This window comes from Choristoneura fumiferana, chromosome 27 (assembly GCF_025370935.1).
Source record: "Choristoneura fumiferana chromosome 27, NRCan_CFum_1, whole genome shotgun sequence".
NCBI lineage: Eukaryota > Metazoa > Arthropoda > Insecta > Lepidoptera > Tortricidae > Choristoneura > Choristoneura fumiferana.
The window spans coordinates 7,995,967-8,009,635 of record NC_133498.1 but is presented as its reverse complement, the minus strand read 5'-3'; the positions used below and the strand labels follow the sequence as shown (position 1 = coordinate 8,009,635).

The window sequence follows — 13,669 nt, the reverse complement described above, 5'->3', positions numbered from 1 at the left end:
ATTCGGCTATTCTGTGTTGCTGACCGTACCTAATTTGGTATGTATGTCTGTCTGTTTTCGTCGTATCGCATAAACGATGTTTTTTCACTTTGAGCATTGTTTATATTTGATGTCGTATTTCTTTATGTCTATATATATGGGATTATTTATTTAGGTATTCCATATGTGTTTAGGTATAATGTTAGTTGTTAGGTCTTAGAATTAGGTTTGTTGCCTAACATTCGTTGGAGCAATTGGATTTGACCAAGTAACCTAAGTGTGTTGACTACTTTTGGGGGTCAATCATTTCGCACTTAACCTCTGCCTGAAAAATGACGCATTTCAGACTGTTGATTGAGTACGAAACGTCTTACAGCCTTATTCATAAAAAATCCTTAATTGAGGTTTGATCGGTCTGTTACTTAGCAGACTGATTAAGCTTGTTAGACGGTTGTCAAGAAGTAGGATTCATAAACGCTTGCTAGCAGTCTGCTAGTTGTTGAGCTGCTGGTAGACGGATTAGACGCGTTATGTTGGCCATCTTGACAAATCAAAGACAAAAAATGGCCTCATCGATAATTAAAAAAAAAATTGACAGCAGTGACAGCAAAATGGTGACCTGTCGTTTTGCCGAGTTTCATTACGCAGATTTTCGTTTCGCAGACAGCTGTTGGCAGATTTTTCTTTTGGCCGAGCAACGTTTGGTATAATTTCGTTACGCCTATTATTCGTTTCGCCGAGTAGTCGGTAGGAAGAATAGCGATAAGCAGATTTACGTTTAGTAGATTGTTTGTTTCGTAATTGTTTCAGTTAACCGAACAACTGTTCGTCGAGACACGATAAGCAGAGTTATCACATGGCATTCATATTGTTAAGTAGATTTAATGTTCAGTCGATTTTTGTTTCGTAATCTGCGTAGATAAATCGGCCAAACGACAGGTAGGATTTTACTGAGTTGACTATATAAATATACTAGGTTTTATCAAAATGAAGTTAGGTGCGACGACGAGCGTTAGCGAGGAGGAGTGTTAGGTAGAATTGCGAACCAACAACGCACGAGCTGAGCGAGCGAAGCGAGCGTGCCGCGGTAGCGGCCGGCAAAGTGCCAGAACCGAACTGCTAGCATCGCGACTTGGTTTGTTTAAACTTCAATATAAAATAAATACAAATGATGGTGAAAAATACGTTTATTACTTGCGTTATACGTTTGAAACTTGTGAGGGTACATAAAAAAATCATAAAGAATGCGCGGTCAGCACGGCGTGTAAAAATGCCAATAAGGCCATAGTGTAATCCACACATATTCACGGTATTGAATGCCAGTCTCCATGCGAAACGAAAAGATGCGAAAAGTTGATATGCGCTCTGAATAGTTCAACCGTTACAAAAGCGAAAGGTTGTTCGACCAAATGTGCAAAATGTGTAGTGATTAATAGGCTAAACGAATTTCTGTAAATAGTTGTTCGGCTTACTGACTCATATGCCAAGTAAATAGTCTGCTAAAGGTTGAGTTACGAAACGTTAGTCTGCGAAACAATACATCTGCGTACAAATTCATCGGCGTACCGTTACTCGGCGAAACGTTGTCTGCAAATCAATAATCTGCCTAAAAATAGTCGGCTAATCATTAGGTAACCCAGCAAAATAGCAGGAAAAAATAAAAAGCGAGATGTTTGTTTTCCCGCCATTTCCAATCCGCATGTTTATGTTGTGCAAAAAGCCGTAATTATGTTAATCATCCTAATTTTTTTTTTTCATATTTATTGTTAGTAAAGTAGTAAAGTAGCAGTAATAAGTACCTAATTTAAAAGATTTTTAAATACAAATTCCTGAAAATAAATTTTCATGGTTTTTTTTTAATCTTTGCGTAACTTCACCCTTCACTAAAAATATCTTCGGTATGGTTTTTTGCTCTTGTCAAAGTCAGCTGTTCAAACTTGTGGCGGCCATTTTGTGACTTAGCAGGGAGGTAAAGGAGGGTCTACGGTCCTCTAACTTTAGCAGAGCCTTGATCGACTGATTAGCGCTAACAGACGTTTATGAATCACGTTTTTTAGCATCGGGCCTTCAAGGAGCCTTCAAGGAGGCTCTAACTTTTTATGAATAAGGCTGTTAGTGTTTATTTCCCGGACTCGATTACTCGTTTCGACTATTTAGCTGGATTTTTTCTGCTGAACGACCAGTTTGAGGTGGCGTTCCAATTTCAATATACTTTCGAATGTTTGCTCAGCTGGTTACGGAGAATATTAGAATAATTTATGACATATAATCATCCTTTGTACAACATGTGTGACGCAAGTTAAAATCGGTAGGCTGGAAAAAAATATGAAAGAAAAATCATATTTATTTTTTATTTATTTTAACTAAGTAAAGGCTAAGTAAAGGTGTAAGTTTAGGGGGCTGAAATTTTAAAAAATTACAAGCTGAAACTCGCTGGGGGCAGAATCACTTAAGAGTAGCTTATCCTGGCACAGCCTTTATTGAATTGAATGTTTTCCCAACTAACATTTGGCGATAGGAATAAGCTCTATAACCGCCGTTTAATAGTTCTTTTAAAATCCTATAGCTCTAGCACGACCTAAAAATTAGCGATATAGCACGCTATAACTCTCTTATAGTCCGATTTTGGCACATACGTTATCACTTATTAGAGGCTCTTTAGTAGAAGGAATTAACTCCAAAAGTAGTAAACAAGTGGTATAATAGTACTAGTAGCGACGCATATTACCAAAGGAGATAATAAAGAGCCACAACAGCCGTAACTTGTGCCAAGGGTGCTATGAAACCTGTAGAATGTTTTCTTATATCACTTAAAGCGTAACAAAAAAGCTACAGTGGTGAAATCAAACTCTTGCGCATAAAGGAGATAATAAAGAGCCACAATAGCCTTAACTTGTGCCAAAGATTCTATGAAACCTGTAGAACGTTTTCTTATATCACTTAAAGCGCAACAAAAAAGCTACAGTGGTGAAATCAAACTCTTGCGCATAAAGGAGATAATAAAGAGCCACAATAGCCTTAACTTGTGCCAAAGATTCTATGAAACCTGTAGAACGTTTTCTTATATCACTTAAAGCGCAACAAAAATGCTACAGTGGTGAAAACAAACTCTTTGCGTGATAGTGTACTCTTTTGTATTCAATTTTATAGAAATATTTCTATCTGGAAATAAACATGTGTCATTAATAACAAAACACGAGTGCTGTGTGCTATAATATTGTAATGGCGACGGGAAAGGCATTGAAAACGGTAAATGCGTGATTTTAATATCAATTATTTTTATGTAGATACGTAAAATACTATTGCGGTTGTAAGTTTTCTGTTATTATATGTGGTATTTTACATCTCAATTTTCAAGCGCCTTAGAATATTTTTTTTTCGAATTGTTAATTTAACGGGTTAGGTTTTCAAATGGGAATACTAAAGTCACTAGATCTTATATTTTTGAAGACTGTATTACAGTAAATTGAACTTAGTTTCCATGATGTGTCTGGAATTTTAAGGTTATTGTTTGTAAACAAAAATGGCGTTGTTATCTTTAACTCTTAATCATTTCGATATCTCTATTGCATCGATAATAAGAATATAGCAGCGATTTTAAACACTTAAAATTATTATTAACAACTTTCAATGGAGTTTAGTTCTGTATGAGTTAAAAAAGATGTATCGAAACCTAATTTCCAACTTTTAGCTTCAAGTAATCATGTTAAACAGGTTTTGGTCATATAATAGGGCCTCTTACATATGAAACATCTTAAACGGGCTTTAAGAGTAAGTAACATTCACACAAACGTTCTTAAAGAACTTGAAGCTCTTAAAGAGCTGTACTTTCAATTTCTTTTATAGCACCATAAACGCTAAAACAGCTACACAGTGTTTCAACGGGGTACACTAACTCCATTATATCACTCTCTCATTGGGAGTTATTAGAATTGCCATTATAACCTTTACGTAGCTTTAGGATTTTCCTACGGCTTATTTAACACTATAGGCGATATTTAGCACTAGAAGGTAAACATAACACTCTTACAGAGCGACAACGTTAAGACGCGTTAGTAGACACTCCAAAAGAGCACTCAGTGATAAAATCACCCTATAGCTGCAACTACAATCTATAACGTGATAACTTATAGCACCACTTTACAGCTTCGAGCTATTATATTTTTCTTATTTCTATTAAATCATTTTACTATCGTCAGTTGACTAATGTATTCAATCAGCTCCATAGTGTCACCAAAAACTATTACTGTAGACCTTATAAAGCTATTATAAGACTCAAAGCTACTATTTGCTCTATATTTATCGCCAAATTGTTTGTTAGGTAGGTACCTACCCATTATAATTTGTGTTGGTATCGTTGGATAGATCTTTTAAAACCATTTGATTAGGGGTTTGCTAAGACCATTTTTCGATTCAGTGATGTGTTTGCGAAATATTCAACTTGAAAGTGCAAATTTTCAATAAAATCGAGCGGGGGACGCTCTAAAATCTAAACCGGTGTGGAAAAATTTGAAATGGTAGTAAATGTATCAAACTTTCAAGGAAAAGTATAACGGCTAAGTTTGCTTGAGAATTATTAGTAGTTTTACTTTTAAACTTGCTACGGAACCCTATTTTGGGAGTGTCCGACACGCTCTTGGCCGGTTTTATAGTTTGTCACAAGATGAACTGTCATTGGGTTTTAGTCAGAAATCTTCCTCGATCCGTCAGTCAGTATTGCCAGTGATCTTATTCGAGTATTTTATCTAATAATAAATTTGTTATTGATACTTAACTTTACAATGAAATAGTCTCAATAGTGTATAAAATAATTTAATTTAATAAAACAAATATATTTTAAATCTATATACATATATCTTAATATATGTTCACATAAGATGGAACATTACAGTCCAACGGCGTTAAGGTTACAACAGTTATTCATTCTGTGACAGTAGATAAAATTTAATAAAACAATTTGTTACTTATTATTATATATTAAAACATACACTAACATTTATTTATATTCAAAGTCAACCATTGCTTAATAATACATAATATTCAAAGATAAAGATAAAAATAATTATTTGTTAAAACACGAGTTACATAAAATACAGCTTCAAAAAAGGTTTCAAAAACAATGTCAAATAAAATAAAATTAAACTATGTCACAATTAAAAATAAAATGGAAAAAAACAATTTTATTTGTTATTAAATATTTATTTATTTATCAAGCGTATATACGCTTATATAATCACAAGGGCTTCTCTGGTGCATAACACCGAAGTCCGAAGCCATAATCCGTATCTTGACATGCCAGTTCTGGATCACAGCAACTTTTCTCTTGGCACTAAAAAAAAATACATGTTCGCTGACTAAGTATAGCTACATCATCTAAGAAGTTAGTCGCTATTGAAAATTGTGAAAAATTATAAAAGAAAATGGCAAAAACGGAACCCTTATAGTTTCGTCAAGTCCGTCTGTATGTCTGTCCGTCCGTATGACACAGGCATTTTACTCGAAAACTACAAGATGTACTTATATCAATAAAATTTGGAGTACAGATGTCTTGTCAAAGCCGCTATTTAGTTTTGTAGTTAAATTATAAAAATAAATATCTATAGGGGGGGCACTCCATAGGTACAGTCAAGGGCATAAATATATATGCGTTCCCAAGGCGTCAAAAATACCTGTACAGTTGATTAGCCAGAAATATCTGTACGGTAATCCGGCCAAAAAATATGTGATCAGTTAGTTAGTCAAAAAGATCTAAACATTTACATGGCCATAAATAAATGTACAATGTCAGTCAAATATATGTAGGCGAATAGGAGGCCATAAATATCTATACGCGCAACTCTCACATATATAAGAACAAAACCCAAGCCAAAAATATCTATACAGTCAAGGGCAATAATATCTACACAGTCAAAAATATCTATATTTTTTTTCAATTTCTGTTACGTGTAACAGAAATTGAAAAAAAAATATGTCTTTTAACTCGCATCAACGTGTGGCACATAGTAAGGTTTCTCAAATACTTTTTTGATTAAGTGAAGATTTCTGGAAATAATCGTTCCCAAAGTAGCAAAAATTGTGTCCCCCCCCCCTCCTCTATCTTGTAAACCGTTTGTCCAAAAAATATGCAAAAAATATGGAAAGATAACGCTTAATAAATACTTTCAACGAAAATTGGTTTCAACATGATCGGATATGCCGTTTTTGAGTTATTGCCGAAAAACTGCGCTTCTCAACAAAAGGACGTAATGAGGGCTATCGTTTTTTGTCTCACTAGATGGCGCACTGTTGCGTGAGGTTTTTAAGTATGGCTTTCAAAGTCTGTTATTACGGGCGTAAAGACAAAGTTTAGATTAAAATCATATTTAATGCACCTTAAAACCATACCATAAAAATATCGAGCATGCCACAGTGTTGCATAGTCTCCGTTTTGTTCGGAAAAAAGGGAGGACAAAGGTTTCCAAAGACAAAACTGTCTCGAAACACAGACATTCATTGCCCCGGAACGCATATTTGCCATAACTAATTTCAGATATTGCAAAATATTCACAAAATTATTCTAATTATAAATAAACCCGCGTAACTCACCCAAAAACTATGCGATTTGACATTTCGGAGACCTCACGCTACACTAGCGCCTCTAGTGGCGAATTCATACGCGATAGCCCTCATTGCTGTGAAGATACGCTCTTTTTCTGGTAATAGATTTTAAGACTGTAGCACTGTAGAAAGTTGTGTTTTAATTGTGTTATAACGCACATAATATTACTTGTCTTTTTTTCCTAATGGCTACGGAACCCTATCTTGGGCGTGTCCGATACGCTCTCGGCCGGTTTTTTTTTCAACTATGGTCGAATACGGCTAAGTATTTGGGGGCATCCATTCCAAGCTCACCAGCTTCGACACTTCACTTCAGACATGTCCGCTTTAATGTGGTTGAAACGGAGCGACGGATCGACGTGATTTTTGCCATAGATCATGGGCCGGAGAGTGACATAGGCTAGGTACTTTTTATCTAAGAAAAATGCACGTAGTTACCGAGGGAACACCGTGTGATAACCGAGTTCCACGCGGGCGATGCCGTGGGCAAAAGTTTAATAGTTTTAAGTAGTTATCTTCTGTATGAATGTTATAGTTAGTTTATTTATATGTTGTTGTTGTGTATTCCCACTGGCTTGCTTAATGAGGGCTATCGCGTATGAATTCGCCACTAGAGGCGCTAGTGTAGCGTGAGGTCTCCGAAATGTCAAATCTCATAGTTTTTAGGTGAGCTACGCGGTTTTATTTAAAATTAGAATCATTTTGTGAATATTTTGCAATATCTGAAATTAATTATGGCAAATATGCGTTCCGGGGCAATGAATGTCTGTGTTTTGAGACAGTTTTGTCTTTCGGAAACCTTTGTCCTCCCTTTTTTCCGAACAAAACTGTGGAACTATGCAACACTGTGGCATGCTCGATATTTTTATGGTACGTTTTTAAGGTGTATTAAATATGATTTTAATCTAAACTTTGTTTTCACGCCCGTAATAACAGACTTTGAAAGCCATACTTAAAACCTCACGCAACAGTGCGCCATCTAGTGAGACAAAAAACGTTAGCCCTCATTATTACAAAATAGAACATCAAGACATACAGAATTTATGAAAGATGTAAGCGATCATTGCTTCCTCTTCACCACGAAAATATCTGACCCCATCCATTGCCTACCTATGTATTTAGATTTGTTGTGAATGTGTATAATATATACCACGAAGAGAGGGCCGTTTAAGCGTGAAGAAGTAACAAACATACTCACTCACTCACAAACTTTCACATTTATAATATTAGTAGGATTATAAGTAGGGACTAGGAAGTAGGATTGTATGTAATCATACAATTCAATTCAATACAATTATTACTGTGAAGTGGTTCCATGGTGGCTCATGGATAAAAGTCCTTGAGTGTACACAGAGATAAAAATTACAAGGCAAGCAATAGGCGGCCTTGTCGCTTAAGAGCGGTCTCTTCCAGGCAACCTTTTTATGGCAATCAATTAATTAACTTAATAACAAAAAAAAGGAAACAAATTCTGAGAAGCGTGCGTCGGTTCAGCATTTTTCGCTAAATTGCTAAAAGCTAAATTGAACATAGAGTCTTGAGAGATGTGTTTTTGTTGCTGATTAAGGCCGGTGTCATTGCTAAGTAACTTCGGCTTCAAAAATTATATTTTTTTTAAACAGATTTACGCCTTAATTGACCGTACTATAATGCAGATAAGAATTCTTGCTTAACACAACGCTACCCAGTTCTGCCACGGGACAGCGACATCTAGCGTTAGATGTGATGAATGATAATGGCAATCAAAAAAACTACTGCACAATGTTGTAGACTTGTTTTAGACTATCACGGCCATTACTAATTTTACGATTTTTAAATTCGGGTTTATGTTGTCGTCTCGGTAACTGTGCCGAAATATCGAGCTTCTCTAAAATAAAGTGGTCTATCAATTTTTAAACATGTTCCTATCAAATGAATATGTCGCTGAAGTCGAACTTTCAAGTTGACAGACATGTCTATTGGCCTTATTGTTTTATGACATGCAAACGATTATCAACTTTAGGGTGGTAGACCACATATTTGACCTCACGTACAGTCACCAGCACCAATATCTGACACAACAAACGTGCATAAATATCTGATATGACTATTTCTAGGGCCGGAAGGACGTGTCAGAGATTTTAGCACGCTCCGCTGTGGAAGATATTAATGCTGGTGACTGTACATACCTACACGATACAAAACCCGAATTATCATAAAACTAGACTGCGTTATGAAAAACTAAAAAGAAAAAACAATTCTGGTGGTCTAGAACCCTTTTAAGTCACTTGAATTTTGAAGAAAAAAAAGACAATAAAAATGTTATTCGGCATTTAAAAAAGGAACAACAAGGTATGTACTTGTTTACACAATAATGATATACATAGAAAGGGACAGTCGGGACCCATTCAAGATCGCTAACAGCTCTAAAATTCTCAGAAAGTTTCATTATTTATTACGTACACGTACCATCTCACTACCTACGCTGTATGTTTTTTTCTTATTATTGGGCACGTACGGTATGGCTAGCATAGAGTCATAAAATTTGGCTCTGTTGTTTATAATGTAACGTCAAACGTCAATTAGGTACCACTACCATGAGTTTACAGTGACCGTACTTGATAGCGAGGGCGTAAATTATTTATAGAGGCACTGTACAATTCTCCATACAAATAATTTACGCCGTCGCTATCAAGTACGGTCACTGTAAACTCATGGTAGTGGTACAAGATCTAATTTGTGGGCTGCATAGATGTAGATATAATTTCGTATCAACCCGTACATACTACTACGTACATTGCAAGTTAAATAAAAGATAGTAATAAGTTTTAGTAAAAATTTCATTTTTGATACAAGTTTTTTTTTGCTGACTGCACTTTTTGTCGACTTTACTTGCACCGAAACTACACTTGAATACCAAATTTCAAGTCGATGCCATTAGCCGTTGAAGAGTTGCGTCCTGAGGAGACGATCCTGGCTGGACTACCAGACTTTCACTACTAGATTATTGTATTGTCACGCAATCTACTTAAGTATGCCAAATTTAAAGTAACCGACTATTGGAAGTTGGTCAAATTCAACTTGCAAGATTTGACTACAGACAGACAGACAACGGGTCGGGTGAAACTAAAATAAATAAAAGCTTGTAAAAAGAGCACCTACCGACGCACCCAAAACGGCGCAGTCCGAATCACAATTAACGATCTGCAGCAAGGTACAAACAAGCAAGCAGAAAATCAAAAGGTAAGTCAATTTCTGCATCATTCTTGTGATTTTAATCCGCTGTAACCTGCAAAAGAAATATAAGAGTTAGAGCCAGTTTCATCATTTATCGATAAGTAATTTTTATGCGACCGACATCTGTGCCCTTAGTGTAAGTTTTCGGTTACAAAATACGTCTCGATCGCGTTCGCGTTAAAATCCCAATTTGTATGCAAACAGCCAGGTGGTAGGAACTTGTGCAAGGTCCGCCCGGATTGCTACCACCATCTTGCTTGCTAATCCTGCCGTGAAGCAGCAGTGCTAGCACTGTTGCGTTTCGGCGTGGAGAGTAAGATAGCCGGTGAAATTACTGGCACTTGAGGTATCCCATCTTAGGCCTCTAGGTTGGCAACGCATCTGCAATCCCCCTGGTGTTGCAGGTGTCTATGGGCGGTGGTGATCTCTTACCATCAGGAGATCCACTTGCTCGTTTGCCATCCAGTAGAATAAAAAAGAAAAAATACACGAACAGCGCCTCTAGCGGAACGCTTGCGATGTCCGTGTTTCCATACAAATTGAGATTTGTATTTTTTTTTATTCGACTGGATGGCAAACGAGCAAGTGGGTCTCCTGATGGTAAGAGATCACCACCGCCCATAGACAACTGCAACACCAGGGTATTGCAGATGCGTTGCCAACCTAGAGGCCTAAGAGGCCTAGGGGCCTTTATTGTATTGTAAAATTCTTTATTGTACATAAAAACACATGAAAATAACAGAACACAGGATAATAAGATGTACAAAGGAGAGCTTATCCCTTAAAGGGGTCTCTTCCAGTCAACCTTTGAACGATTGACAGGATATCAGACACAAGAGTAGACACTACGAGTACAATGAAAAGATAAAAAAAAGAAATTTTAAATTAACTCAAACAATTCATTATAAATATATATAGGTACACACTAATACATAATAATAAAGTCAATAAACTAACCCCCTTATTCATAAACGACAATGAAACCTATTTTAGTTAAAATGCCGCTAAAATTCGTTTGTCCTTATCTGTTACTTCGACATTAGTATTTGTTAGAAAGGGACAAAGCATTTGTTAGTTAACATAGGCTTGTTAAGTTTTATGAATAAGGGGTTATACATCAATCAATCAATCAGTCAATAGATTTTAACGCGAACGCGATCGAGACGTATTTTGTACCGAAAACTTACACTAAGGGCACCGATCTCGATTCCATTTGTGGTCGTTCACTATAGACCTTATAGTTAATAGGCTCAGCAGGGCTACTACGAAACTCGAAACTCGAAGTTCGTGTCGTGCGGTCCCTCTGACACATACTATTTAATACGAGAGCGAGATAGACGGTACGATACGAACTTCGAGTTCCAAGTTTCGTAGTAGCCCTGTGCCTCTAGTGTGGCGTTCTCACAAAACATTCGTTTGCTATTCGAAGACGTAAATCGAGCGTTCGATCGTCGATACGTAGCCGCCACATGTCCACGGGGCGGCGTCGTCACACGTTTTCGTTACGATGCGCGGACGAAATAGTTAACGTAGCAAACCTACACTCACAAAAGTTGTTGCGCAAACTTTTCGCTAGAGGCGCTGTTCGTGTTTGCATACAAATTGAGATTTTAACGCGAACGCGATCGAGACGTATTTTGTAACCGAAAACTTACACTAAGGGCACTGCAGAGTTGCTCAGCGAGCTACGGAGCTATGCTAGGGGTTTCTCTAAATACGGGGGGGATCTAATCAGAAATGAGGAGATACATAGAAGAACGAGGGCCACCGACATACTTAGCCAACCGAATGAGTGTTTTCACAGAGGCGAAATGTCGCTAGATGGCGTTAGTTTCGTGTGATCCGTTTGACGTTTGCTCGTGATCAGTTAAATAACTAAATGAGCCGAAGGCGCTGTCATCGTTCATCCACCATTACCTCTCATATTTCGTTTTTCTAGAATTTTTTTACCGTACAACGGCAAAACCTACTAGACACTGGCAAAATTGTCCTCCAATGGACAGAGCCATATTTTTCTAAAAAATCTAATCTAATCTAACTAAATGAGCCAATTTCCTAATCTATTAGGAAAAACCGGCCAAGAGCGTGTCGGACACGCCCAAAACAGGGTTCCGTAGCCATTACGAAAAAAATAAGTAATATTTTTCTAAGGATTTCGTAGTTTATACGGAATCTTCCAAGTTTATAGGTATATTTTATACCTTAGGCTGCTATTTACTCTTAAACTACTAATAATTCTGAAGCAAACTTAGCCGTTATAGTTTTCCTTGTAAGTTTGATATACTTACAAACACTGCGAATTTTTTAAAAATTTTCCACCCACCGGTTTAGATTTTAGAGGGGGGGGGACGCCCTATTTTAATGAAAATTTGCACTTTAAAGTTGAATATTTCGCAAACAAATCACTGAATCGAAAAATCGTCTTACAAAACCCCTAATGATTTTAAAAGACCTATCCAACGATACCCCACACTATAGGGTTGGATGAGAAAAAAAAAACCCACTTTACGTCTATGGGAGGTACCCTAAAAAAATGTTTTTTGATTTTATTATTGTACTATTTTGTCGGCTTAGTTTATATATATATTCGTGCAAAATGACAGCTTTCTAGCATTGATAGTCCCTGAGCAAAGCCGCGGACGGACAGACAGACAGACAGACAGACAGACATGGCGAAACTACAAGGCGGAACCCTAAAAATTATCCATACAATTTGTATTATTATTATTCAATATTACCAACGAAAATTTTTTTTACACCTCTCATTAAGAAATAGTTATTTGTGTCACAAGGGAGCAAAATGGTGTATTTACGGCGAGGGCGTACATTGAATCCAGAAAGTAGCGAAGGATTCTAAAGTAGAATCCTAAGCGTAATGAGGGATTCAAGTGTGTTGCCCAAGATGAAAATAATTTTGCTCCCTTGTGGCTCATACAACCTTTCACACCGAGCATTAAGAAACTTGAATAAAATATATCGAAATATCATTAAAGAACAACCAGCATAGAAAATAAATAGCGTGGCTTTACATTTTACAATTAATAACTTCAAAATTTGACATTTACAATAAAACACTTATGTCTTATTCAACAATTATTGCTCTGCCAAAGCCCAATTTAATCCAAAAAAAATCAAAGTATAAGATAACATTATAGAAACAAACATTAGCTAGTTGGTCGCCTAGTACAGCGCCATCTAGCGAGTAATAAAGTAAACTTTATAATAATTCGTTACATGCATGAAGTTGCTTAGTAAAACAAACGATAGTTAGTTTGAATCAAGTACAGCGACATCTACCGGGAAGTTAGGAATTTATTCAACGTTTTCAACAACTTTTCTGTTCAAGTTTCCAAGTGTTTTTGTGCAAATGCAATTTTTTGAAGTTGATAATTGTAAAACTACGCCATATATACTCGTATGCTGGTTGCTCTTTAATTATATTTAGAATTGTTTTATTTCAATTTTCGTCATACTTGATGTGAAAAGTGGTATGGAGTCACTCGGGCGCAAAATTATTTTCATATTGGTCGTTAACACTTGAATCTTTATACGCTCAGGATTCTATGGAATTCTTCGCTACATTCTAGATTCAATGTACCGCCCTCGCCGTAAATACATAACATTTCCCCTTCCCTTGTGACACAAATAACTATTATAAACTATCTGAACTAAAACAATTACTTTGCTCACCCGCGACCAAAGTCGTGGTCGCTCGGTCGCGGGTGAGCAAAGTAATTGTTTTAGTTCATTGACATGGAGCTCCGCAAAGTAACGCCTGATTCAATAAATAATTTAAAATCTTACCGAAACTCCGGCGGTAAGACTGACAACCACTGCTGACAACCTAGCAATACAGCACACCCAGTTTGTCAAAAAT

At 36.6% G+C, this 13,669-nt stretch overlaps 1 long non-coding RNA gene across 1 annotated transcript; it reads right to left on the bottom strand.

Annotated features, from left to right (window-relative positions):
- Positions 1–4,775: 4,775 nt before the first annotated feature.
- LOC141443526 (uncharacterized) lies at positions 4,776–13,669 on the bottom strand. Its single transcript, XR_012453045.1, has 3 exons — positions 13,597–13,669; positions 9,718–9,844; positions 4,776–5,308 (listed from the first exon to the last, which is right to left on the bottom strand). It is a non-coding gene; the product is annotated as an uncharacterized lncRNA (long non-coding RNA).